Source organism: Rana temporaria, chromosome 8, assembly GCF_905171775.1.
Source record: "Rana temporaria chromosome 8, aRanTem1.1, whole genome shotgun sequence".
NCBI lineage: Eukaryota > Metazoa > Chordata > Amphibia > Anura > Ranidae > Rana > Rana temporaria.
This window is the reverse complement of record NC_053496.1, coordinates 51,741,862-51,769,627: the sequence shown is the minus strand read 5'-3', so window position 1 is coordinate 51,769,627 and position 27,766 is coordinate 51,741,862. Positions and strand designations below refer to the sequence as shown.

Sequence of the window (27,766 nt, the reverse complement as noted above, 5' to 3'; positions counted from 1 at the left end):
TAGTGGGGTTTATTTACTAGAGCTGGAGTGTGCAAAAACCAGGCTCACTTCTGCATAGAAACCAATCAGCTTCCAGGTTTTATTGCCAAATCTTGATTGAACAAGCTAAAGTTAAAAGCCGATTGACTACAATGCACAGCTGCACTAGGATTCTGAGTGCTCCAGTTTTAGTAAATCCACCCCATAGTATTTTAGAAGGCTCAGAGCCCTATTACGTGTCATGTTTATATAGGCAAATAGGTATATGCAAACATGGATGACTCAGGAGACCGAAATATCTAGTGCTATTCTACTAGACTCTTTTCAGCCTCCCTAGAATGGCCCTCTGGGAAGACTGGACCGTATATCATTTCCCTGCCACAGAAGTCAACCCTATGTAGCCAAAGAGAACATGACAGGAATAGACAATTCACTTATATAGAAGGTAAAAAAGGTATAGAAGAAAAAAAAAATGTAGCTGCATTCTATAATGCCCTATAACAAAAAATAAAAAATGATTTATTTTTTCCTAAAATAAGTGGCGCAAAATATATGCCCTCTACGTGCTGCCATTTTATTGAAGTTTAGCACATTTTAGGAACTTATGTCAATTCTATTTCATGAATTTATCAAATTTCAGTAGAATTTTAAGTACATTTTTTTTTTTAATGGAGCAGTAACTGACCTTCACCCTATGTTTGCTTATACCAGGCAAAACACAAACTTCAACCTCGCCTATTCTGTTTGCCATTATTAATTACATAAACAGAAGATAAGCTCCCTATAATATTCTATAAAAGACAAGCCTTCGAAAAACAGTTTCTTACTTTACCACGTTGACATATGCCATCTTCTAAAACCTTCCAAAAGAAGGAGGGGGGGGGGGGAATAAAAAAATAATAAAAAAAAGAGAGAATGACGCAGCATTGCTGCCCATAGGGACCAGTCCCGCTTACTAGATGCATTTTTACCAATTGGTCATTTTTGTCAACAACTCTCCTGGGTTCCAATTTTGCTGCTTCTTGTTATAAATAGCTCAACAAAATATACATTTAATAAGAGATATTGTCATGTTAAAGTGGGTCTAAAGGTTTGTTTAACCTTAATGCATTCCCTGTATTAAAAAAGATAAAAAGAAAAAAACAAACAGCGCCTTATCAATCCAGCTCTGTGGCAAACACTGTAGGTCTTCTTTCCCCCCTTCTGGTCTCATGGGATTTGGTTAAAACAGCGGGAGTCATTGGCTTCCACTGTCCACCGATCCAGTGAGCACAGAGCAGGGGGACAGGGCTGAGCCACATTGTGAGTGTGCGTGTGTCAATGGGCACAGAGCCTGGCTCAAGAGTGAGCCTACACGTATGCCTCTATAGCAGTGATGGCAAACCTTGGAACCCCAGATGTTTTGGAACTACATTTCCCATGATGCTCTACTACACTGCATGAGCACCATGGGAAAATGTACTTCCAAAACATCTGGGGTGCCAAGGTTCGCCATCACTGCTCTACAGGAAGCTGCTTGCTATAAGGGCAAACAGAGAAGTGAAGGAGCCAAAAAGAATGACCCTCAGAAGAAGAGAAGTGTAAACATTTTAATAGCACTTTAAAGTGATTTGTAAAGGCTTTATGTTTTTCTTTTTAAAATAAGCCTGTCACACTTGCCTGCTCTGTGCAGTGGTTTTGCACAAAGCAGCCCTGAGCCTCTTCTCATGTCTGTGTCCCCCCCCCCCCCCCCCCAGAGTAAGCAGCTTGCAATGGGGGCACCTGAGCAGGCATGGCCATTAACACAGAGCCACGGCTTTTTTCGGAATGCATGAAGAAAAAAAAAAAAAAAAAGAAGTGTCTTTAAAGGCTACAGGTAAAGTACATTTTGTCATGAGAAGTGATGTGCAAGCATAGCATTTTCAGGTAATAATCACCTCTTACAATGAGCCAGCAGAGTACTTTCCTGACAATGTCTTAACTGCACTGTTCAATCCAACCATTTGCCTCCCACCTTATGTTGCAAAATAAGGAAGTGTTGGGATATGTATTTCTACAGTGCCATTTAAAAAAAAAAAAAGGGCACTGGAGAAAAGACCCTCGGGTGGCCAGTGCTCTCATTAGTGGATTGTGTAGTTATTAGATGCATATTACACTATAGAAGCTCTGCATGTCTTATGCATTTTATCTCATGAATCTGTATTTTATCTCCACTATTCTAAGCGTCCTCAATAGACACCAGATCCTCAGAAGTACTTCCATGCTAGGGGCATTTCTGGAGTCCCGAGAGCAGGGGTACCTCTGGCCACACAGATTAAAATGTTGAAGGGCTGGTAGGATAACAATGACCAATATCTTGGAAACAAGATTAAATATTTTTAACTGAACAAAAATGAATTAAATTGATCTAAAAACAACAACAATAATAATTTAACATTATGACAAAAAAATAAAAATAAAATAGATGGTTAACCACTTAAGCCCCGGACCAATACGCTGTCTAAAGACCCAAGGTGTTTTTACAATTTGTCACTGCGCTGCCTTAACTGGTAATTGCGCGGTCATGCAATGTTGTACCGAAACGAAATTTGCGTCCTTTTCTTCCCACAAATAGAGCTTTCTTTTGATGGTATTTGATTGCCTATGCGATTTTTATTTTTTGCGATATAAACGGAAAAAGATCGAAAATTTGGAAAAAAAATGATTTTTCTTATAACAAAAAGTAAAAAAATATCGAATAAACTAAATCTTAGTCAAACATTTAGGCCAAAATGTGCCACATGTCTTTTGTAAAAAAAGAAAAAAAAAATCGCAATAAGCGTATATTTATTGGTTTTCGCAAAAATGATAGCGTCTACAAACTAGGGTACATTTTCGGGAATTTACACAACTTTTATTTTATGACTGCCTATCTCATTTCTTGAGGTGCTAAAATGGCAGGGCAGTACAAACCCCCCCCCCCCCAAATGACCCCATTTTAGAAAGTAGACACCCCAAGGAAACTGCTGAGAGGCATGTTGAGTCCATTGAATATTTTATTTTTTGTCCCAAGTGATTGAATAATGCCAAAAAAATAAATAAAAAAAATTAAAAAATAAATTACAAAACGTTGTCACTAAATGATATATATCTCACACATGCCATGGTTATATGTGGAATTGCACCCCAAAATACATTCTGCTGCTTTTCCTGAGTACAGGGATACCACATGTGTGGGACTTTTTGGGAGCCTAGCCGCGTACGGGACCCCGAAAACCAATCACCACCTTCAAGATTTCTAAGGGCATACATTTTTGATTTCATTCCTCACTACCTATCATAGTTTTGAAGGCCATACAATGCCAAGATGGCACACAACCCCCCCAAATGACCCCATTTTGGAAAGAAGACACCCCAAGCTATTTGCTGAGAGGCACGTTGAGTCCATGGAATATTTGCATTTTGCCCCAAGTGATTGAATATTGACCAAAAAAATAAATAAAAAATAAATTACAAAACCTTGTCACTAAATGATATATATCTCACACATGCCATGGTTATATGTGGTATTGCACCCCAAAATACATTCTGCTGCCTCTCCTGAGTACGGGGATACCACATGTGTGGAACTTTTTGGGAGCTTAGCCGCGTACGGGACCCCGAAAACCAATCACCACCTTCAAGATTTCTAAGGACATACATTTTTGATTTCAGTCACACAAATCTTGAAGGCGGTGATTGGTTTTTGGGGTCCCGTACTTGGCTAGGCTCCCAAAAAGTCCCACACATGTGGTATCTCCGTACTCAGGAGAAGCAGCAGAATGTATTTTGGGGTGCAATTCCACATATAACCATGGCATGTGTGAGAAATATATCATTTAGTGACAACTTTGTGCAAAAGAAAATAAGTTTATCATATTCCCGCAACTTGTGTCAAAATATAAAATATTCCATGGACTCAACATCCCTCTCAGAAAATAGCTTGGGGTGTCTACTTTCAAAAATTGGGTCATTTGGGGGGTTTTGTGCTATTTTGGCATTTTATGGCCTTCGAAACTGTGATACGTAGTGAGGAGTGAAATAAAAAATTTACACCCTTAGAAAGCCTGAAGGCGGTGATTGGTTTTTGGGCTCCCGTACGCGGCTAGGCTCCCAAAAAGTCTCACACATGTGGTATCCCCGTACTCAGGAGAAGCAGCAGAATGTATTTTGGGGTGTAATTCCACATATGGGGGGGGAGTATGCTTTGCGCGTGGGTGTAAGCGTTACTGGCACTAACTAGCTACCTAGCGGCACCAGCGACACTAATACAGCGATCAGAAAAACGATCGCTTAGTGATGCTGGTAATAGGGGGTGAAAGGGTTAACTCTAGGGGCAATCAGGGGTTAAAACCTTTATTAGAAAATGTATGGGGGTACCTAACGCTATAAAAACCTAGCGGGCGAACCTCAAAAAATAACTAGCTACCTAGTGGCACTAATACAGCGATCAGAAAAACGATCGCTTAGTGACGCTGGTAATAGGGGGTAAAAGGGTTAACTCTAGGGGCAATCAGGGGTTAAAACCTTTATTAGAAAATGTATGGGGGTACCTAACGCTATAAAAACCTGGCGGGCGAACCTCAAAAAATAACTAGCTACCTAGCGGCACCAGCGACACTAATACAGCGTTCAGAAAAACGATCGCTTAGTGACGCTGGCAATAGGGGGTGAAAGGGTTAACTCTAGGGGCAATCAGGGGTTAAAACCTTTATTAGAAAATGTATGGGGGTACCTAACGCTATAAAAACCTGGCGGCCGAACCTCAAAAAATAACTAGCTACCTAGCGGCACCAGCGACACTAATACAGCGATCAGAAAAACGATCGCTTAGTGACGCTGGCAATAGGGGGTGAAAGGGTTAACTCTAGGGGCAATCAGGGGTTAAAACCTTTATTAGAAAATGTATGGGGGTACCTAACGCTATAAAAACCTGGCGGGCGAACCTCAAAAAATAACTAGCTACCTAGCGGCACCAGCGACACTAATACAGCGATCAGAAAAACGATCGCTTAGTGACGCTGGCAAAAGGGGGGTGAAAGGGTTAACTAGGGGGTGATCAAGGGGTTAAAAGTGTTAGGTCCAGGGTAGCCCCCTACCCCCCCCCCCCCAATAAAGGTTTTAACCCCTTGATCACCCCCTAGTTAACCCTTTCACCCCCCTTTTGCCAGCGTCACTAAGCCATCGTTTTTCTGATCGCTGTATTAGTGTCGCTCGTGCCACTAGGTACAAGCGGTAAAATAGTTTTGCATGGAAATTTGGCGTTTTATATTTTAGGCCTGCAATTCTTAGGAATAACATCTGTCCAAACAAGAGTTTAGTAGAAATCCCGGGTATGATAACGTTTGAAACACAAAATCATAAAATTATAATATAATAAATAACTATAAATAATAATAATAAATACAAATTATTCAATAATGTAATCAAATCAAAAACACTGAAATGTGCTCAGTTGCAGTATTGTCGCTGTCATTACTTTCAGTGTTTGATGACGAATTTCACCACAAATCGCTATCGCTCTATTCTGCAAGTGATTCTAATTTAAGAAACAGAAAGCAGACTTGGAATGCAAAGAGAAAAGTAAACCAGCTTTCCAAATCTAGCCTGCAGAGAGAGAGAGCAGAGGAGTACAAGCAGACCCAGCTTACCTCTGAAGGATGGGGTCTGGCCATTCCAAGTTTAGTTTTGGGAATATTGGACGCCGACTCCACCAAAACCTTCAGCATGGCTGCAGAGTTCAGGCGGTCTGGAACTGGTTAAAAACAGATGAAGTTTTACAACACTCCAAAAGTGTTTGACACATAGAATTTATCATTTGCACATCTCAAAAAGAGACCTAGGGCACTGAATAGAAAACCTGGGGCACATGCCCTGGGTACCAGGGTATAACAATGCTCACGCTCCAGGCAGAAACTATAGGTATTTTATGGGGCTATAAACTGTATGATACCCTTTCTGAATTGACTGACACAGTCTAATGGTAATAGAAACAACTGTGTATCACAAATCCAAAACAAGCCATGGAACTAGGACAAAAAAAAAAAAAAGAAGAAAAAGGCTCAAAAGTTAGATGCTAGCATTCGCTTTTCAGGAACACCGGCTACCTGCCTCCTGGGATTCATCCAGCTTTGCAGTAATGGGTCCATTTTTTAATTGCTTTCAGGTAGAAGAAAATTTAGAGTGGGCACATTGGCATGCAATGCCTTAGCACAGGGTTTTGTCCAAAATTGAAATGCCTGTAAACTCCAAGAGCCCGTTTAACATAGTACAAGAACCACCTACACATTTCAGGATCACAGACAACAGTAAACCACTTTGAAAGGAACATTTCTTTACCAAGAAGTAGACAAAGGTCATTAAGCAATAACATGCAGTAACACATAGCAAACAAAATTTCACATAGTAATAATCATAGTTCCATGCAATTTTCTAAGGACTGGCCTATGTGTATCAATGGATATCATTGTACGATACATTGCACAGTACACATACAGTTATAACCTACTTGTCTTTTCCGATTGTTTCAAAGTCTTTGACAGTGACCTCCAACGTCGAGGAGTAGTCCAGGGGTATTCCCTTCAGATCAAACTCCAGAAGCTGCAAGAAGAGAAAAAGTGTGAAACGGGGTATATATAAACACAAAAATTCCACATATCATGGAACCAAAAGATTTCACACAACTATCTCTCTCCACCCTCTGGGTCATGAGATTTGAAATCAAATTAGTTCTCGTCATGCTGCATCTTCCAACAAATTAATAACAAAGCAAAAAAAAATAATAATTTGTTTACTGGAAGTCACATACAATAACCTAATTTTGGCATCTGTTACAAACATTTTATTTTTAATCTGCGTGATTGGGCTGAGAGTTTTGCCCATACATGCTTTGCTTTATATTGGGGACAAGACAAGCAGGAATTGCTCATACTGAAGGTGATAATAAAGCACCTGTATGCCTGATGTAGACAATGAGGACAAATAAATAAAGTCTGAGACACTCTTTAGAACTTCAGCAGGACAGATGCAAGTCTTTTTGGGTCATTGACCAAATGTACCTGTTAAACTCCCTGGCGGTATGATCAAGTCAGATTTTTTATGCTAAAAGCGGTAAAATAGTTTTGCATGGAAATTTGGCGTTTTATATTGTAGGCCTGCAATTCTTAGGAATAACATCTGTCCAAACAAGAGTTTAGTAGAAATCCAGGGTATGATAAAGTTTGAAACACAAAATCATAAAATTATAATATAATAAATAACTATAAATAATAATAATAAATACAAATTATTCAATAATGTAATCAAATCAAAAACACTGAAATGTGCTCAGTTGCAGTATTGTCGCTGTCATTACTTTCAGTGTTTGATGACGAATTTCCCCACAAATCGCTATCGCTCTATTCTGCAAGTGATTCTAATTTAAGAAACAGAAAGCAGCCTTGGAATGCAAAGAGAAAAGTAAACCAGCTTTCCAAATCTAGCCTGCAGAGAGAGAGAGAGCAGAGGAGTACAAGCAGACCCAGCTTACCTCTGAAGGATGGGGTCTGGCCATTCCAAGTTTAGTTTTGGGAATATTGGACGCCGACTCCACCAAAACCTTCAGCATGGCTGCAGAGTTCAGGGTAGACCTGGGAAGAATAATGTTGTTGCTGGCATAGGCTGTAGAGGAGCTTCCTGACCCCGGAGAGCTCAGCCACTGATAGGAGTGGGGAAGCAGCTGCACTAAATGGATTGTTACTTGAAAAGAAAAGCTAGGTGGATCTCAGACTGATTACTCACTGGCTGCCCCAGCCTAGAAATACCTGACCAGTGATCCGTATAAAGCCAGTGTGCAGGTTCCAGCCTGTCCGCCTCCTATACACAGGACACACGGCGTGCTACTGACTGCAGCATGTCACCTACAGGCTACAGGCAATGCATGCATTACACTCCATTATTATTATACAGGATTTATATAGTGCCAACAGTTTGTACAGTGCTTTACAATATAAATGGAAACAATACAGCAACAATACAATTCAATACAAGAGGGTAAGCTGCTTGTGAGAGCTTACTATATAAAAAAAAAACATGGCATAGGGAAGGGCTAAGGCCTGGTTCACACCTATGCGTTTTTTTTAGTGCATTTTCAGTTTTGAAGAAACACACTACAGTCCATATAACATGGTTTCCTATGGATGTAGTTCACATCCTCACAGCTCCCAACTGTCCCTGATTTCGAGGGACTGTCCCTCATTCTGAACAATGTCCCTCATTCCTCCTCATTTGTCCCTCATTTTGGTCTGATCCATATAGTTGTATATAAAATGCACTATTTATCTATCAAAAAGTGTTTCCCAGCGCTAAACCTTTCATCCAATTTCTAAATTGCTGCATTTGTAAATTTCATAAGCCAATATAAAGGAAAATGTGGGACGGGTGTTGCTGGCGCAAAATTGTGCTATATTAATGAGTTTTCTGCAATCAATAAGAGGTGCAAGACACTCTAGTCTATGGTGTCTCGTTCAGGATAAGATAAGTGTAATATATGGATTGCGCTACCCTGGTGGTTGGTCTATATCCACCTAGTCCTGGGCAATAATCGCGATTATTAGCCCCTATATATATCACCCCTTTTGACAATCCACCAAACATATAAGTGTATGTAACTGTGTACCAAGTGCTCACATATAAATATTCCTCTTCGAACAGTGTAAAAAACACACATACATATGCGTACCATACATATATTAAATGGTGCACTTAAACGTGCGTCACCCCAAGGTTACATTCGTAAAAAATCCTTGCCGCGAAAACAAACAATTTTTTATGTAATAACAACAAAAAATGTTTTATGAAATATATATATATATGTGATAAAAATTGAATAGAGGTCTTCTAGATTGATCCTCTTCCTTTTAACCACCGGACCTTTAGGGCTCTTTCACACGTCCGCTCAGTTTTTTAGATCATTTTTTTTTTCATCAGTTGATCCGTTTTTTCATCCGTTTTTCGTCCGTTTTCATCCGTTTCCGATCCGTTTTTAGTCCGTTTTTCAATCCGTTTTTCCATCCGTTTTTTTTTTTGGGGCTTTTTACATATTTTGATGAAAAACGGATGTTAGCGGATCGGATGGTAAACGTATCGTCCGCTAACGTCCGTTTTTCCCCAGTCGTCTTCCAAGTCAGCCCTTGAGAGATGGAGCTCCTCCTCGCAATCAGGAAACACATTGCCATTAATTTCTTTTCCTCCCTTTAAGAGGCGGTCCCTCAGGTCCCTGGTCAGTCTTAGGCCCCGTACACACGAGAGGATCGATCCGCTGGAATTGATCCGCGGACCGGTTTCAGCTGATAGATCCCCTGGTGTGTACGATCCAGCGGATCTGTTTCCGTGGATTTTTGTCCCCGGGATGGATTTCCAGCGGATCAAAATTTCTTGACATGCTAAGAAATCGATCCGCTGGAATCCAGTCCAATGAATTGATCCGCTGGTCTGTACAGACTCACCGGATCAATCCGTCCGACGCATGCGTGGAAGTCCTTATATCACAGCGTCGCGCACGTCCCCGCGTCATCATCGCGGCGACGGCGCGACGCGTCACCGCGGACGGAATTCCGCGGGGATTTTGATCTCATGGTTAGTACAACCATGAGATCAAAATCCGCCAGAGGATTTATCCGCGGAAACGGTCCCCCGGACCGTTTCCGCGGATAAATCCTCTCGTGTGTACTAGGCCTTAGTGTTTCCTCTGTCCAGAGGAAACATGTTGCCAGAGGACCTGGACAAGAAGGGTGACATTATCCTAAAAAGAGCCTGGGAGACAAGTGTCGCTAGCTTAAAACGAGCGCTAGCTACTACTTGTGTGGCAAGAAACATGGAATTCTGGCTAACCCAGTTACAGGAACATATCAAAAACGGCACACCTAGAGAGGAAATCTTGAAGACACTTCCAGTACTCTCTAAAGCTGTGGGTTATATTGCAGATGCTTCTGCAGAATCCGTAAAACTGGCAGCAAGGTCAGGTGGACTAGCTGTCGCAGCTAGGCGTGCGATTTGGATGAAGACCTGGACAGGTGACGCTGCATCCAAAAATAGACTTTGCAATTTGCCTTTCACAGGAGACTTGCTATTCAGGTCAGGCATAGATGATGCTTTGGAGCGAACAGCAGATAGGAAGAAGTCCTTTCCTACGGAAAAGCGAAAATTTCCACAAAAAATATTTTTTCAGGAGAAAAGAAATCGACCACAAGAGGGGAAGAAAGAGTTCCCAAAGAAAAATTGGACAGGTCAAAAGGGAAACCAAAAGAGTAACCCACTCTTTGGCGCTGCTAACACAGCCACCAAGCAATGACAACCAAATGCCAGTAGGGGGAAGACTGGCTGCCTTCCTACCACAGTGGCAAAAGGCGACAGCCAATCAATTTATTCTAGAAATAATCGCAAAAGGCTACTCGCTGGAGTTCAGTTGTCATCCTCCAGAGAGATTCCCATTGACGAAGCTTCCCAGAGATTCGGAAAAAGCAAAAGCTCTACCTCTGTTGCTGGGGGAGATGGTGGATCAAAATGTCCTTATCCCAGTTCCAGAGAAGGAAAAAAGAAAGGGTTTTTACTCTCACGTATTCATAGTCAAGAAACCCTCCGGGAAGTTTCGTCTAATACTGAATCTCAAACCTTTGAATCAATCGATTCAATACAAAAAATTCTGCATGGAATCCATTTTCTCTGTCAAGAACATTCTGCAACCAGAATCATTCATGGCGACCATGGATCTCAGGGACGCATATCTTCACATTCCGATCAGAAGAATCCCAGAGATACCTAAGGTTAGCTGTAGAAATAGACGGGAAGGAATACCACTTTCAGAGCAGAGATCTTCCGTTCGGGTTGTCCTTATCACCGAGGATATTCACCAAAGTGTTGGCAGAGGTTCTAGCCCCTCTAAGATTGAAGAAGATGACAGTAATTCCTTATCTAGACGACCTACTGTTTGCAGCTCCATCAGAAGCACAGCTGATAAGGAACCTCAACGAAGCTCAACTATGGTTGAAGTCGCTGGGATGGATCCTAAACTTGGAAAAGTCAAACCTTTGTCCCACCCAAAACATTTGGTTCCTGGGGTATCTGCTCAGTTCCACAGAACAGAAAACATTTCTTCCACAAGAAAAAATTCAAAACCTCATTATGAGGGTAGGTTCCATTCAGAACAATTTACCGATCACAATCAGAGAACTGATGTCGGTTCTGGGACTGATGACGTCATCGATTCCGGCAGTCCAGTGGGCAAAATTTCACCTAAGACCACTTCAGATTTTCCTCTTAAAGAACCAAAGAGGAGATCTGGACAAATCTGTGTTCCTTCCAACGTCAGTAAAAAGATCGCTATGGTGGTGGAGAATCCACACAAATCTAAACCAGGGTCTGGCTTGGTCATTTCAGGTATCCCAGAAGTTGACCACAGACGCGAGCAGTTGGGGCTGGGGAGCTCACCTGGCAGGGCAACCTGCTCAGGGGAGATGGTCCCCAGAGGAAGCCAAAGAATCCTCAAATTGGAGGGAGCTCATGGCGATAGCCAAAGCCATAGAGGTTTTTCAGAACCAGCTGAGGAGTCATCACATCCTGGTACTCTCAGACAATGCCACAGCAGTGGCTTATCTAAACAAACAAGGGGGCACAAGAAGTCCTTCTCTAAGTTACATCTCCAACCAGATATGCCGGTGGGCAGAAGGGAACTTACTTTCACTAAGTGCAGTTCACCTAAAAGGGGAAGACAACCAAGTGGCGGACTTCCTCAGCCGCCAGGAGATCTCCCAGGAGGAATGGGTATTACATCCAGAGGTGTTCAAAGAGATTACAGTCCGCTGGGGAGTCCCAAGCATAGACCTGTTTGCCTCGCGGAAGAATGCTCAGGTGAAGTATTTCTTCTCGCTAAACCAGCAAGACCAACCGCTGGGAATAGATGCTCTCCAGAACCCCTGGAACTTCAGAATGTGCTATGCCTTCCCTCCAGTTTATCTGATCCCAAGGGTGATAAAAAAGTTTCTACAAGAACAAACAACTCATACTAGTTGCACCATACTGGCCCAAGAGAGCCTGGTTCTCTCAGCTCCTCAGTCTCTCAGCAGAAGAACCATGGCTTCTACCTCACAGGACAGACCTGATGTGTCAGGGTCCGTTAACCGGCCTAAAACAAGAACATTTCAAGTGGGCGGCCTGGTTACTGAAGAGGACCTCTTGAGATCAAAGGGACTCTCAGAAAGGGTAGTAACAATGCTTCTGAGTGCCAGGAAGCAAAACACCAGAGCCATCTATAGAAAGGTTTGGAGAAAATTCAACAGTTGGTGCACGGAGAATCAAAGACAGAGAATGGACACTCCAACTGTCCTTGAGTTTTTACATCAAGGCGCTGATAAAGGGATAGCGCTCAGTACACTGAAGGTGCAGGTTGCAGCACTTTCAGTGTACCTGTAAAGGACACTACAAAAGGACCCATTGGTCTCTCGGTTTTGCAGAGCATTGGCAAAACATAAAAAGCCCAAAATAAAAAATTGTCCCACATGGGATTTATCGGTGGTGATCATCAAAAACCCCTTTGAACCACTTCAAGAAACATCTTTGAGATTATTAACCTTAAAGACGGTTTTTCTTGTTGCCATTACTACGGCAAGAAGAATAGGAGAAATTCAAGCTTTATCAGTTAAAGAACCTTTTTTGAAGATCTATGATGATCGAATAGTTCTTCAAACAGATCCAGGATTTACGCCAAAAGTGGCATCAACTTTTCACAAATCCCAGAATATTGTGTTACCTTCTTTTTGTGGTTCTCCAAAAAACGACAAAGAACAAAATTTAAGTTTTCTAGACGTCAGAAGGTGTCTACTTCAGTATCTAGAAGTAACCAATGAGTTTAGACTATCAGATACTTTATTTGTTTTGTATGCCGGCCAACAAAAGGGCAAACAGGCGTCCAAAAATACGATCGCCAGATGGATTAAGGCAGCTATTCTGGAGTGCTACAGTGTGATGTAAAGAACACCTCCAAAAGAACTTAAAGCTCACTCTACAAGGGCTTCAGCAGCCTCGTGGGCAGAAAAGGCAGGTGCCACTCCAGAACAAATATGCAAAGCCGCAACCTGGTCAAGATTTTCGACTTTTGTACAGCATTACAGGCTGGATCTGATTTCCAGCCAGGACCAGGCTTTTGGGAGGAAAGTCCTCCAAGCTGTTGTCCCGCCCTAGATCTGGTGAGTTCTTGATTATCCTCTCAAGGGCTGACTTGGAAGACGACTGGGGAAAAAGCAGAGTTAGATTCTTACCGGTAACTCTGTTTCCAGTAATCTTCCAAGGCAGCACGATCCCACCCTTAAATGTCTAACCTTGTGGGGTTGTGTTGTGTATTCTATATCATTTCAGATTCCGGCCTTCGGTTCTCGGGGATGACTGACCAGGGACCTGAGGGACCGCCTCTTAAAGGGAGGAAAAGAAATTAATGGCAATGTGTTTCCTGATTGCGAGGAGGAGCTCCATCTCTCAAGGGCTGCCTTGGAAGACTACTGGAAACAGAGTTACCGGTAAGAATCTAACTCTGCTTTTTCGTCCGTTCCGTTTTTTTGACGGAAGAAAAATAGGGTTTTCTTCGGTTCAAATAAACGGAGCTTTACGGAGACAGATGTTAACGGACGTTAGCGGATGCTCATTCGCTAACGGACGCTAACCCATAGGAAAGCATTGCGGTCCGTTAACGGACGTCCAAAAAACGGACGAACGGACGTGTGAAAGAGCCCTTAGGCAGCTAAAGGACCCGGCCAGGTTTTGCGATTCGGCACTGCGTCGCTTTAACTGACAATTGCGTGGTCGTGCGACGTGGCTCCCAAACAAAATTCCTTTTTTTCCCACAAATAGAGCTTTCTTTTGGTGGTATTTGATCACCTCTGCGGTTTTTATTTTTTGCGCTATAAACAAAAAAAGAGCGACAATTTTGAAAAAAATGCAATATTTTTTACTTTTTGCTATAATAAATATTCCCCAAAAATATATATATAAAAAAAAAAACGTTTTCCTCAGTTTAGGCCGATACGTATTCTTCTACCTATTTTTGGTAAAATAAATCGCAATAAGCGTTTATCGATTGGTTTGCGCAAAATTTATAGCGTTTACAAAATAGGGGATAGTTTTATTGCATTTTTATTAATTTTTTTTTTTACTACTAATGGCGGCGATCAGCAAATTTTTTCGTGACTGCGACATTATGGCGGACACTTCGGACAATTTTGACACATTTTTGGGACCATTGTCATTTTCATAGGAAACAATGCATTAAAAATGCATTGTTTACTGTGAAAATGACAATTGCAGTTTGGGTGTTAACCACAAGGGGGCGCTGAAGGGGTTAAGTGTGACCTCATTTGTGTTTCTAACTGTAGGGGGGGTGTGGCTGTAGGTGTGACGTCATTGATTGTGTTTCCCTATACACACAGCTCTCCCCGTTCTTCTGCTCCGGGGACCGCTCCCGGGACTCCAGCGGCGATCGGGTCTGCTGGTCACGGAGCTTCGGACCAGGTCGTGGGCGTGCGCCCGCGACTCACGGCTGGGCACTTAAAGAGGACGTACCTGTACGTGCTTGTGCCCAGCCGTGCCATTCTGCCGAAGTATATGTGCAGGAGGCGGTCCTTAAGTGGTTAAAGTCCCAATCTGTTAACCAGGTGCTCATAAGCAATCAATGCTTCTCCTGTGAGGTGTTTAAAACACAAACGTGATTTCACCACTTCCGTGATAGTCCCATCACCATTAAAAATGGCCACTCACCAGATTACATTTAATAAATGTCTTTGGTTCATTCCCAGGATAACCACTCCTCTTGTGCGTCTCTACAAATGTCAGGTGTCTTAGTATGGTCCCCTTTTCTCTATAAAAGCTCACAGAAAAAGAGTGCCTCTCATAGTGCAGTATGTAAAAAAATGTATTGTATAAAATCAAAGCAATCTAGAAGACCTCTATTCAATTTTTATCACATATATATATTTTATAAAACATTTTTTGTTGTTATTACATAAAAAAAAAAAATAGTTTTCGTGGCAAGGATTTTTTACGAATGTAACCTAGGGGTGACGCACGTTTTTTAAGTGCACCATTTAATATATGTATGGTACGCATATGTATGTGTGTTTTTTACACTGTTCGGAGTAGAATATTTACATGTGAGCATTTGGTATACAGTTACATACACTTATATGTTTGGTGGATTGACAAAAGGGGTGATATATATAGGGGCTAATAATCGCGATTATTGCCCAGGACTAGGTGGATATAGACCAACCACCAGGGTAGCGCAATCCATATATTACACTTAATATAAAGGAATAGTAGTGGTAAAAAAAGCACTTGTGGGTTTAGCCAATCATTTTCTTTAGTACAATTCTCCTTTAAGGGGGCAAATAGGTGTCCCTCATTCCCATATCAGAATGTTGGGAGGTATGACTTCTGTGCATTTTTTGGAAAGGGTCAGGAATTTTTTTTTCTGTTTTTTGGTTCCGTAGACTTCAATGGATCAAAAATGTGTATTGAAAAACGCAAAATGTACCTAAAATATGCAAACTGCAACCTGCATAGGTGTGAATAAGGCCTTAAACCCCCCCCCCCTTTTTTTTCTGTCTGGGGGACATTTTCATGTGCTTCCTGTTCCAGAAGAACAACAGGAAGTTTGAGGAAACCGCTCAAAGTGAAGAGAAATTTTTATTGTACCTTTAGACCTTTAGATCTACCATCAACCATACCTAGGGTTACCACCTGTCCAGGATTCACCTGGACAGTTCGGGTTTTGAATCATGTGTAGGGTTGCCACCTGTCTGGGATTCACCTGGACAGTCCACCTGAAACCCGGACACATTATTCACACAGGAATGTGGCTTGGAACAGGGCCTGACAGGATAGTGAGGGGGCACTATGTTCGGTGCATTACTATTTTCTTTGGAGTGCTCAAAGGTGTCTCAGGTCAGTTACAATCCTATAGTGTATAATAAGAAAAAAAAATGACTGTGTGCCTCTAAAGTGTTCGGGGTTGGTTTGAAGAAAAAGTGGCAACCCTAATCATGTGTCTGGGTTTCAGTCCACCTGAAACCCAGACACATTATTCAGACCAGGCTGTGGCTCCCCAAGTAACTGGGACAGTGATACACAAATGTGTTGCTGCTGCGGGTGGCTGTTTGGGGGCAGGTTTGGCATCACTGAAAGGTGGGGTGATGTCAGCAAGAGCAATTTGGCCACACCCACTGGAACGCTCTGTGTGCTACATTACTGTAGCGCCTGTGTACTTTCATTCCAGGTGCTATGTTAAATTTAGAATGGGGATGAGAGAGTTACTTTGCTCTCATCCAGTTAATCTGTGTAAATTGGGTCTCTGCCGAGCTGGGCTGTACTGCCAGTTCATTCTGTGTTCCAGAGATACCTTTCCATCTCTGGGCGACAGGTGGCAGCAGTGGAGTTCAGTCAGAGGCGCCTCTTGCCAGCAGCCAATCAGAGGAGTTTCTCCCTCGTGGGGCATGCTGGGGGAGGCTACTTCTAGGGCAGACGCCATTTTGGCGAGTTGTTCTGTTCTGGGTGTGGCACCCATCTTCAGGGTGTGCGCATATCACGGGCCCCGGAGATATGGCCTTCCAGGACGGGGCGCACTTGCTACGTGGTGTCCTTGGTTCCCGGACAATGATGGCCCGGAGGAACTGAAGCTGTGGCAGGGCCCCAGTCATCTACTGGGTCCCCAAATTTCTGGAGAAGATCCCAAGCGAGTTGTGCTGTTCGGTGGGGAGTCAGTCTGAGGAGAGCCCGGAGGCAGGCAATCCAATAGGGCCTGGACAATCCATCGGGATCGAGGTGACCGGACATTGACAGTCTGTTTGTTGGAAACCTGTCAGTCGGTAGCCATTTAAGAGACTACCTGAGGGAGATTCGGGCACTAATTTATCAAGGAGGATTTATTTTGCAACCTATGTTCTGGAGAAGGGGCTTGTGGCAGAGGTCCCGTTCTGACCCGTCAGTTCTATTAAGTCTGTGGCAGAGACTTATTTTCTCCTCAAGTTCCGTGTGATACCCTGGCTGCCAGGTCGGTGTGAGAGGCCTGTCCAGGTACACTATACCCCCTCGGCTGAGGGTAGACGAAAGTGAGAGTGTTATTTTAAGCAGGACTGCTCCTGTTCTATCCAAGTCTGAATTTGCAACTTCTCCTCTTCACCCATCTTTCTCTATCTACCTCAAGTTCACTGTTTGCCATGTTGGGCAAGAATAAAAGCACAGAAAAAGACACCTTGCTGTTTGGACATTCCGTCATTGCTCATCATCATCATCATACCCCTAGACGCTCACAAAGGTAACACGCCATCCCTATTCTATCCAGCAGCTCCTGCGGGGGTAGCGCTACACATGGGGGCTCGTCCGGGATCGGCTGTTGCCCTTAGCAACGGAACTGTGAGTTTTATTTCTACTATTGAGAGCAAGGAATTGTCGTGTGTTGGACTGTGTGATGAAGAAGGAGTTAACCTCAGGTAGTGAAAATCTGGGCGCACGTGCAGCGGAGTGCGTGCCTGCAACGTGTCCAGACAAGTTCTTTAAGTGGGAGGGGCTACCCACCCCTGCATGAGACGTAGCGCGAAGTTTGGCGCCAAACCCAGCAGAGTGATTTAACGTGCAACATGTCTGTTCCCTCGGTGCCATCCACATCTTTCTCAAGGCTGAGACCCATGATGTCTAACCCGGGAGTCCCCGCAATGTCTGCTGCCGCCGGAGTACCCCTCACTGATACTGGGATCCGGATGCAGACCAAAGGAAAATTTGTTCTCTTTTCGAGCGGAGGTGTGGAGGCCTTAGGACTGTCCTGCCCTTGCTGCTCGGAGCTTGCCGTACGGATCCTGCCCTTTGTACGGTGCAAAAAGTGCTGGACTTTCTTGTTCCAGGTCGAGCCACCCACTGAAGCTTCCCGGGAGTAGAGGGTGAATTGGGCTACCGGGACCGTGACCCCGGAGGAGGAGGCCCCAAGGCCGGAACCTTCACCATCGGTTGTGAATGTGGATCCGGAGGTCGTGACCATCTTATCCTCCTTGACCCTGCTCTCAGCTGCCTCCCCGTCCAGATCACCAGAGGTGAGCGAAGTGGATGAGAATGTGTCGAAAGGCTGCTCAATACACTCTGTGCGATCCGGCCAGAGCGTTTCTTCCTTCTTCTCGATTTGTGGGCCCGGAATCCCCCATAGCCTTAGGATTCAGGAAAGTCAGGCTTGAACCAATGGTCATCACCAACATCCGACGATGAATCCAGGTCCGAAGTATCGTATTCTTCAGCTAGCAAATAATTACGTGCCCCGGCCGGGGCAACAGACAAGTCCGGTTGGTGGGCAGGCAGGCCTCGGCCGCAGCCGCGGGAAGCCTGTGCGGGACCCTTCTTTGCAATGGCGTGCCATATAGAGACCACGTTAGTGGTGGTGGCCTCCGACACAGTTTCAGTTTGCGTGCTCGTCACACTAGTCACACAGCGCAACAAGTTCCAGTGTTCCGCAGCTGACCTGGGGAATTGGTGAGTCCACTACTACTACTGTTGCCAATCCCATTCTTGCTGCAGTGCCTATGCTTAAAAGGGCACCAGATTCTATTGTGCTGCCGGGACTTGGAGACTCTCGCATGTTGCCCAGACTGGCCCGTCTCCAACGCATCATTATGAGCAAAGTGGCCAATAAATATGGCTGGGAGTACCCATATGTACCTCCAGCCCTTCTCTTTGTGATTGACCGGGAGAGAGAGGGCTGGTACCACGATGCAATATGGGAGCATCTGGGTGCGCCCAGGTGCGTCACTAGTACAGACTTCACTTTTACTCATCTGAACCAGATTTGAAAGCTGTTTAAGAGAGTGGAGCCTGGGTCGGTATATCTTTTGTGACCGTGTAGTTCTCAAGTGTCCGGGAAAAGCGGATCAATTGTTATCTGTGTCTTCCACAACTTCCAGAGCAGACATTGTTTCTTTGCCCGACCCGCGGTTCTACAGATAGGCTCCATGCCTATATTTTCATGCCTGCTGCTGCTTCTGAAGAAGACTCGGACAAAGGCCATTACCCCTATTCAAGTTATGTGTTTTTTTTTTTCTTTTTCCCACCGGATCCACATTTTGGTGCATGTGCAGAACTTTGGGTTGGGTTTATTTCAGTCAGTTAGAATAGGGTCTTGCCGGTTTCTTCACAGCACCAGGAAAAAGTTCAGTGAAGGGGATGCCATCTTCTACATCTCCCTTCTTCTGCTATGCGTTCTAAAATGAACGTTGGACTGCCATGTAGTACCAGCGCACTGACCACCAGGGGCAGTGTTCTGAAAATTTCTCTTTACTACAGCAGAGACTAATTGTAACATATTTGTTTCTTTTATTATTTTTCTTGCAACTCAGGAAAATGCCTAGCTCTTACTGGTATCTCTTTGGGAGAAAGGGAAATCTCGTCCTCTGATGAGAGGGTGCGGTCTCAACTCCAATCTCAGGGATTGTATATACAAAAATAGTTAATATATGAGAGTGTGTATATTTTTGGTGTGTGTTCTTTTATTTTGTCTTGCAGGTGTTTGACCTTCTATCAACGCTGTCGGAGAATGGGGCAGAATAGATAGCTAGGGTTGTGTAATTCCATAGTTCTTACTGTAGTATTCAAGCAAGCTAATGTTTTATATCTCAAAGTTTTGTATTTATGCTTTTCCTACTTTCTCTCTGTTGCTGTTACGCAGACTCAGGCCAGGCATTCAGGCTTGAATGCCTTTGTTAGGACACTGGGGACAGTGTCTATTTAAGTGGGGGGAGTGTGTAGCGCCTGTGTACTTTCAGTCCAGGTTCTATGTTAAATTTAGAAGGGGGATGAGAGAGTTACTTTGCTCTCATCCAGTTAATCTGTGTAAATTGGGTCTCTGCCGAGCTGGGCTGTACTGCCAGTTCATTCTGTGTTCCAGAGATACCTTTCCATCTCTGGGCAACAGGTGGCAGCAGTGGAGTTCAGTCCGAGGCGCCTCTTGCCAGCAGCCAATCAGAGGAGTTTCTCCCTCGCGGGGCATGCTGGGGGAGGGTACTTCTAGGGCAGACGCCATTTTGGCGGGTTGTTCTGTTCTGGTTCCGGGTGTGGCACCCACCTTCAGGGTGTGCGCACATCACGGGCCCCGGTGATATGGCCTACCAGGCCGGGGCGCACGTGCTACGCGGTGTCCTTGGATCCGGGAACATGATGGCCCAGAGCAACTGAAGCTGTGGCGGGGCCCCAGTCATCTACTGGGTCCCCAAATTTCTGGAGAAGATCCCAAGCGAGTTGTGCTGTTCGGTGGGGAGTCAGTCTGAGGAGAGCCCGGAGGCAGGCAATCCAATAGGGCCTGGAAAATCCATCGGGGATCGAGGTGACCGGACATTGACAGTTTGTTTGATGGCAACCTGTCAGTCGGTAACCATTTGAGAGACTACCTGAGGGAGATTCGGGCACTAATTTATCGAGGAGGATTTACCTCGCTACCTATGTTCTGGAAAATGGGCCTGTGGCAGAGGTCCCATTCTGACCCGTCAGTTCTATTAAGTCTGTGGCAGAGACTTATTTTCCCCTCAAGTTCCGAGTGATACCCTGGCTGCCAGGTCGGTGTGAGAGGCCTGTCCAGGTACACTATACCCCCTCGGCTGAGGGGCGACGAAAGTGAGAATGTTATTTGAAGCAGGACTGCTTCTGTTCTATCCAAGCCTGAATCTGCAACTTCTCCTCTTCACCCATCTTTCTCTATCTACCTCAAGTTCACTGTTTGCCGTGTTGGGCAAGAATAAAAGCACAGAAAAAGACACCTTGCTGTTTTGACATTCCGTCATTGCTCATCATCATCATCATCATCATCATCATACCCCTAGACGCTCACAAAGGTAACACGCCATCCCTATTCTATCCAGCGGCTCCTGCGGGGTTAGCGCTACATTACTACTATGCTTGGGGCACCCAAATGTATCCCAGGACTTTTATAATCCTGTAGGGTTTACTGAAAAGAAAAAAAATATTGCCTTGTGCCGCAAAAGTGTTCAGGTTTGGCTTGAAGAAAAGGTGGCAACCCTAACCATACCTCCCAACTTTTTGAGATGGGAACAAGGGACACATATTAGCAAAAGTATGTAGGCATAGGACACACCCCTTGCCACACCCCTTAGGCCTTGTACACACGATAGAACATGTCCGATGAAAACGGTCCACGGACCGTTTTCATCGGACATGTCCGCTGCCGGATTTTGGTCTGATGGCTGTACACACCTGGCAAGGCAAAGCTTGATTGCTCGGAGCTCCAGAACATTGATCAGTAGGCAGGACTCCACCTGAGTCCAGTGCCCCTGGGCTAACTGGGTGCCCCAAGCGCCCCTCCCCAACCGGAGAGGCTGGCATCCGTTGTGACCACTGTCCAGTGGCCTGCAGAAAAACGACTTTCCGGCCCGAAGCACCGGAAACGCCAGCCACCACACCAGGGGAGACGTGATCAGATGACTCAATTGAATCTGGTAATCCAGAGATGACGGAAGCTAGTCCCATTGTTACAGCAATTCCCTCTGTAGTACCCTGGCGTGGAATTGGACATACGGAACCGCCTCGAAAGAGGCCACCAACGGACCCAGAACCTTCCTGCAGAATCGCAGAGATGACCGCTTCTGGGTCGGCAACTGCTGCACAGCAGATAGCAGAGTCTGAAGTTTTTCCGTTAGGAGAAAAACACTCCCGCCCCGGCGGAATCCAGGACTAGTCCCTGGTATTCCAGTCCCTGAGACGGAATCAACCCTGATTTCAGGACAATCCAGAAACCAGCCGGACTCTCGGAGAGCCTGACACGTGATAGACACGGCTCCACCAATGCAGAGCTCGAAGAAGCTCGTAGGAGAATGTCGTCCAGACATCCCATGATAACAACCCCCGCTGTCACAGCCGGGCCCAGTATCGGAACGAGCACCTTGGCGAAAACCCGCCGAACGGGAAGGACACCAATTGAAAATGGTCCCCCCCGACCGCAAAACACAGAATCTCTGGTGCTTTGAGGATATGCGAACATGCAGGTACACGTTCATGACATCCAAGGATGCCAGAAAATCCCCCTGATGGAGTGCCGCTATTGCCAAGCGAATCGACACCACCTGAAAGTTTGCACCTTGACAAAACAAACAAGGGACTTGAGGCCCAGGATTGACCGGGCCCCATCCTCCGTGGGGACACAAACAGAATGGAGTAAAACCCCTGAGACCGTTCCAACGAGGGAACAGGCACAATCACTCCCCTGACCAGAAGATCCTGGACAGCCCCTGACAGAGCCAACCGGCGAACCGGAGGAGGTCAGAGGCCGGAGGGAAAAAACCTGTTTGGCAGACAAGAGAGAAACTCAATCTTGTACCCCAAGGAAACCACTTCGCAACCCCAATGGTCAGAGAGGAGAGACCTCCACCGAGCCACGAATGTGCAAAGCCAGTCTCCCACCCGAGACACGGGCGGGAGCAGACCTTCAGGCGGAAGCAGGTATGTCCGCAGACTTGTTAGGCATGCGGTACCAGGTGCGCTGCTACCCCGCGGCGGGGATTTAAGCACCATGTAGACCTACCCCCACCGCACAGGGCGGGCGAAAAAAACGCTCGGAGGTAGTCAAGGAGGGTCCTTGCACAGGGCGAGGTCCCTAGCCCTTCCCAGACTGTGGGAACAGCATGCGCTTACCACCCGTGGCATCCTCAATGATGCCATTCAGGGAAGTCCCAAAAGGACCGTTCTTTAAAGGCCATCACCAAGGTCTCCTTAGAGGACTCTAATGGGGGAAGAGGGCGCTAGTAAAAAATACCTCTAATGGGGTGTTGAAAACGTGATCCCAAATGGTATGTGTTGCTGTGTGAAGATGCGCGTTGTTCAATTGCAGCGGCGTGCGGGATCAGCTGGTGTGCTGAGAAAGTGCCAGACTAGCCTCCGACAATTGTTTCGTGGGTTTCCACGTCATCAGGGGGGCGTGGAAACAATTGTCGGAGGCTAGTCTGGCACTTTCTCAGCACACCAGCTGATGCCGCACGCCGCTGCAATTGAACAACGCGCATCTTCACACAGCAACCCACACAGCTGAGGGTCCTGTTAGACGCATGCAGTCCTAGTGCCGGGCAGGCACTCTCCAAGTAAGGGGCCAATCAGCTTTTCATGTTATGTGATTTTAAAATAAACGGTAATGCACTATAGCTTTTCTCTCTGTTAATGTTTTTGGATGGAATCCTGATCATCACTGGCATTGAATCTGCAGTCTGCACGTTATCATCAGTGTGCAGGCACTAACACTTGTTCAGCTTATCTGACCCAATTCATATGAAAGGGGTCCACTGCCTTTGGTAAGCCTCCCTTTTAGCAAGATCACTTCGGGTGCAAATGTATTAATGGTGGTGGCTGTAGCAACACTCAAGATCCGTTTTTGCATGCTCCAATGATCGTTTGGATTTGTCAATAAGCACACATGGACTGTTTTATTTAATTTTGCATATGGTTTTGAGTACCGCAATAAGACGCACTATTTGGATAGTGTTTTTTTTTTTTTTTTTTTGGACTTTCACTGAGGTCACCAGTGTGTGTGCTATATTAGAACAGTGATTGCATATGGTCAAATCGAGATATTAATTGTTTAGACATTAGAGTGTATCACATACACATTTCCCACATATACCATTTGGGATCACGTTTTCAACACCCCATTAGAGGTATTTTTTACTAGCGCCCTCTTCCCCCATTAGATTCCATTGCACAATATATCGTTTATGTTTTGACACAGAGGAGCAGCTGGATATTAAGTAGTAATTCCCAGCAGAGAGCAATTCACTTATCACTAAGTGGTTAATTGATTTCATTAGTGAATTATAATTATACTTAAATAATTTGGCGCGGAAACACATCTCACTCCTTAGAGGACTAGTCCGCAGACCAGCTCTTCAGCCACACAAGGCGGCGCAGAACCACTGCATAGACGGAAGCCCCGGATCATATCCATGGCCGCCTCGCAGAGAAATTTCTGATCCTGAACCAATTATTCAGCCAGGTCCCTAGAGGACTCAGAAGTGTCCCCTCTTTCAGCTCCTGCAGCAGGAGCTTCGCCCTTTCAGTCGGGGCCTGACCAGGGCCCCGGCCAGAGACATCCCCAGAAGCAGGCTCAGGGAGGGGGCCTTTTTACCCCTCATCCGGACACTAGCTGCTTCAAACCTGGCAAGAAACCCAGGACAGCCAACATAACAGATGTGGCAGGGGAAGGGGCGTTAAGGGTTAACTCAGGCATAGCTGGAGAGGGAGACCTGGCTTAGGTTCCATAGTGTCAGCGCTGAGTCACCCACCCTGTAAAGCAGGACAACAAAAACCCCCCACTGGTCACCTCCTTGCAGCTAATGCAGAGTATGGGGGCCCCTGATACTCACCACCCCACCCAGCTGCAGAGAGAGCTGAAAACCTGAGGTGTGATGTGCTGGCTCTGATGTGTCTGTCACCTCAGGGAAGAATCACAGCGTTTCACAGCACTAAAACTGTCACAAGAGACCAAGAGATCTCCAAGATGGCCGCCGTCTGAGGTAAAAAAGCAGCACACAGCAGCACCCCCCAGAGTAACAACACAGTCCCCCAACAACACACGGGCCCCGGTGGTAATAAAGAAAACCCAGGAGGCCCCCCTTCACAGCCAAGTCAGGGGAAGGAGGGAGAGGAAGGGGAGAGAGGAAAGCAGGGCGGACCCTCGGTCGACCTCCCCAGGGAAAACACCAGCCAGACCACTTACCTGAGTAAGGGGCCACTACTTACCCGTCCTGCGACTACCCGGCTGGAGGTATCCCAGACAGAACCAATGTCCGTAAACGGCATGGCTGTCGGCCAGACACACTGTGACAAAGCCATAAAAGACCGGTCATATGTGTGCCCTAGAACCGAAGTTCCCCGGCCGCCCCTGGAGCAACGGGGCCTGTCGTGGACGTCCCAAAGCTGAGCTAAGGACCGGCACACGCTCGATGGCCGAACATGGGGGGACTACAAGAGTCGAGCACCCAGCCTGTCACCCAGTTGGCTGTTGAAAGAAGAATCACAAGATTTAAAAACGCAGGAACAAAATAATAAAAGCGTGGGTTATGCCTGGGGGAGCCACGCCCCCTGGGAGGAGCGGCACGAAGGAAAGGTTTTAACACTTTAAGTGCTGTTAAATTCTGCCTAAACTCTCCTGGTAGGAAGAAGCATAACCCTAATGTCAAAGAAGGCTGTGTCCGTCTATGAACGGAAGAGAAAAACGATCGTCTGTGTGGAAGTCTATCGGTCATAAATCCACGCATGCTCAGAATCAAGTCGGCGCATGCTCGGAAGCATTGAACTTAATTTTTTCTCAGCACGTCGTAGTGTTTTACGTCACCGCGTTTGGACACGGTAGTATTTTTGACCGATGGTGTGTAGGCAAGACTGATGAAAGTCAGCTTCATTGGATATCCGACTAAACAATCCATCGGATTAGATTCCATCAGATATCCAATCGTGTGTACAGGGCATAAGACTTAGGCCCCTTTCACACTGGGGCGGGAGCCGCGGTAGCGGTATAGCGCCGCTAAAAATAGCGGCGCTATACCGTCGGATTTGCCGCGGGATTCGGCCGCTAGCGGTGCGGTACTAACCCCCGCTAGTGGCCGATAAATGGGTTAATACCGCCCGCAATGCGCCTCTGCAGAGGCGCATTGCGGGCGGTATTGTCGCGGTTTTCCATTGTTTTAAATGGGAAGGAGCGGTGAAGGAGCGGTATACATACCGCTCCTCTCACCGCTCCAAAGATGCTGCTGACAGGAGATTGTTTTCTCTCCTGCCAGCGCATCGCCTCAGTGTGAAAGCCCTCGGGCTTTCACATTGAGGTTGCTGGGCAGGAGTTTTTCAGGCGGTAAAGCAGCGCTATTTTTAGCGCTGTACCGCCTGAAAAACTCCTCAGTGTGAAAGGGGTCTTAGGCTGGATTCACATCTATGCAGTTTTAGGCCCCTTTCAGACGTGCGGACAGTATGTCCGCTTTTTAATCCATCCGTTTGCGGATGAAAAAGGGACATAAATTGGTCCCTATGTGATTGTGGGTGTCAGCGGATAAACATTCGCTGACACCCGTAATCACCCGCCTCCGCAAAGATCAGATTTTGCGGATGGAAGAAAACCCTATTTTTTCTTCCGTCTGCGGATCGGATGAACACGGACACACGGTCCGTGTTCATTCGATCCCCCCATAGGGGAGAGCGGAGAAAAGACAGGGCGGTCCCTGCACAGTGTGCGGGGACCGCCCTGTCAGCAGCCGGCTCAGCAGGGATATACGGAGCGATCCCTGCTGAGCTTACGGACACACAGAGGCGGATCATTACTGATCCGCCCCGTGTGAAAGGGCCCTAAGTGCTTTTTTGCAGATTTGTACTACAGAACGTGTTCCATAGGAAACCATGTTACATGGACTGCAGTGCAAATCTGCAAAATGCAAAAAGCAGTAAAAATGCATAGGTGTGAATCCAGCCTAAAACTAAATCAAAATTTGCTGCCAAATTTAACACTGCTATATAAAGCAGACCAAAATGAGGGACACATGTGGAGAAAATAGGGACTTTGTTCCAAATCAGGGACAGTTGGGAGCTATGGATCAACTGCATGTAGTGCTATAAATTGAGTTTTGGTAAATCTAATGCAGGAAAGAAAATCACTTGATTCTGTCATCAACACAGCAAGTCTCGGTTTCCACTAATGCGACTTTTCATGTGACTTGGGACTGCAAAGTCGCATGACAAGTCATACCCCATGATTTCCAATGAGTACCGTTCATATCTGTGCGACTTCAGGGTTGTTCCTGCACTACTTTGGTCCCACTTTGATGCGACTTGAGGTCCATAGATCTCAAGAATACACAGGTGTTGCTTCAAGTCACATCAAAATCGTGGGAAAATCTCAGCAAAATTGCGTGACTTTTAGGTCGCAAAAGTGGAAACCTAGGCTCAGTGTTGATGTGGGGGATCCCTCTGGCGGAACTGGGGTGCTGTGCCTGTCCCTGCCAGGAGAACACAGTGATTATTACTAGCAGCTATAGCCTATGTCAATAATCGCATGTAAAAATCCAACATGCTGTTTGTACCCAAGCCGATTGATGGATTGAATTGGGTACAATTAGTCTGCCCAGTGCCGATCCTGACCTCCCTGGGGCACTAAGCAAACTTCTGCTAAGGCCTAAGGGGCCCTCTACGGTGGTGAAAAATGTGTTTGCGGGGAAATTCACGTTTTTTTTTTTTTTTTTTACCACATAACATTCAGGGTTTTTTTTTTTTTACCACATAACATTCAGGGTTTTTTTTTTTTACCACATAACATTCAGGGTTTTTTTTTTTTACCACATAACATTCAGGGTTTTTTTTCCCCCCACATAACATTCAGGGGTCTTTTTTTTTTACCACATAACATTCAGGGGTCTTTTTTACCACATAAGGGTTTTTTTTTCACCACATAACATTCAGGTTTTTTTTTTTTCCCCACATAACATTCAGGTTTTTTTTTATACCACATAACATTCAGGGTTTTTTTTTTTTACCACATAACATTAAGGTGTTTTTTTTTACCACATAACATTAAGGTGTTTATTTTTACCACATAACATTCAGGGTTTTTTTTTTTACCACATAACATTCAGGATTTTTTTCCCCCACATAACATTCAGGTTTTTTTTTCCCCCACATAACATTCAGGTTTTTTTTTCCCCCACATAACATTTAGGCTGCATTCACACCGTAACACAGCGTATTTTACCGCGAATCG

The 27,766-nt window shown here is 45.3% G+C and overlaps 1 protein-coding gene across 2 annotated transcripts in view; it reads right to left on the bottom strand.

Annotated features, from left to right (window-relative positions):
* MYOF (myoferlin) overlaps positions 1-27,766 on the bottom strand; it is a 517,119-nt gene that overhangs the window by 256,209 nt on the left and 233,144 nt on the right. The window contains exon 1 of one of the 2 annotated variants that reach the window (XM_040361785.1): positions 6,485-6,594. The exons of the other annotated variant lie outside the window; for it this stretch is intronic. The gene's annotated coding sequence lies outside the window, so the exon portion shown is untranslated. Of the gene's footprint in view, positions 1-6,484; positions 6,595-27,766 lie in introns of those variants that run through there. 2 annotated transcript variants of the gene reach the window in all.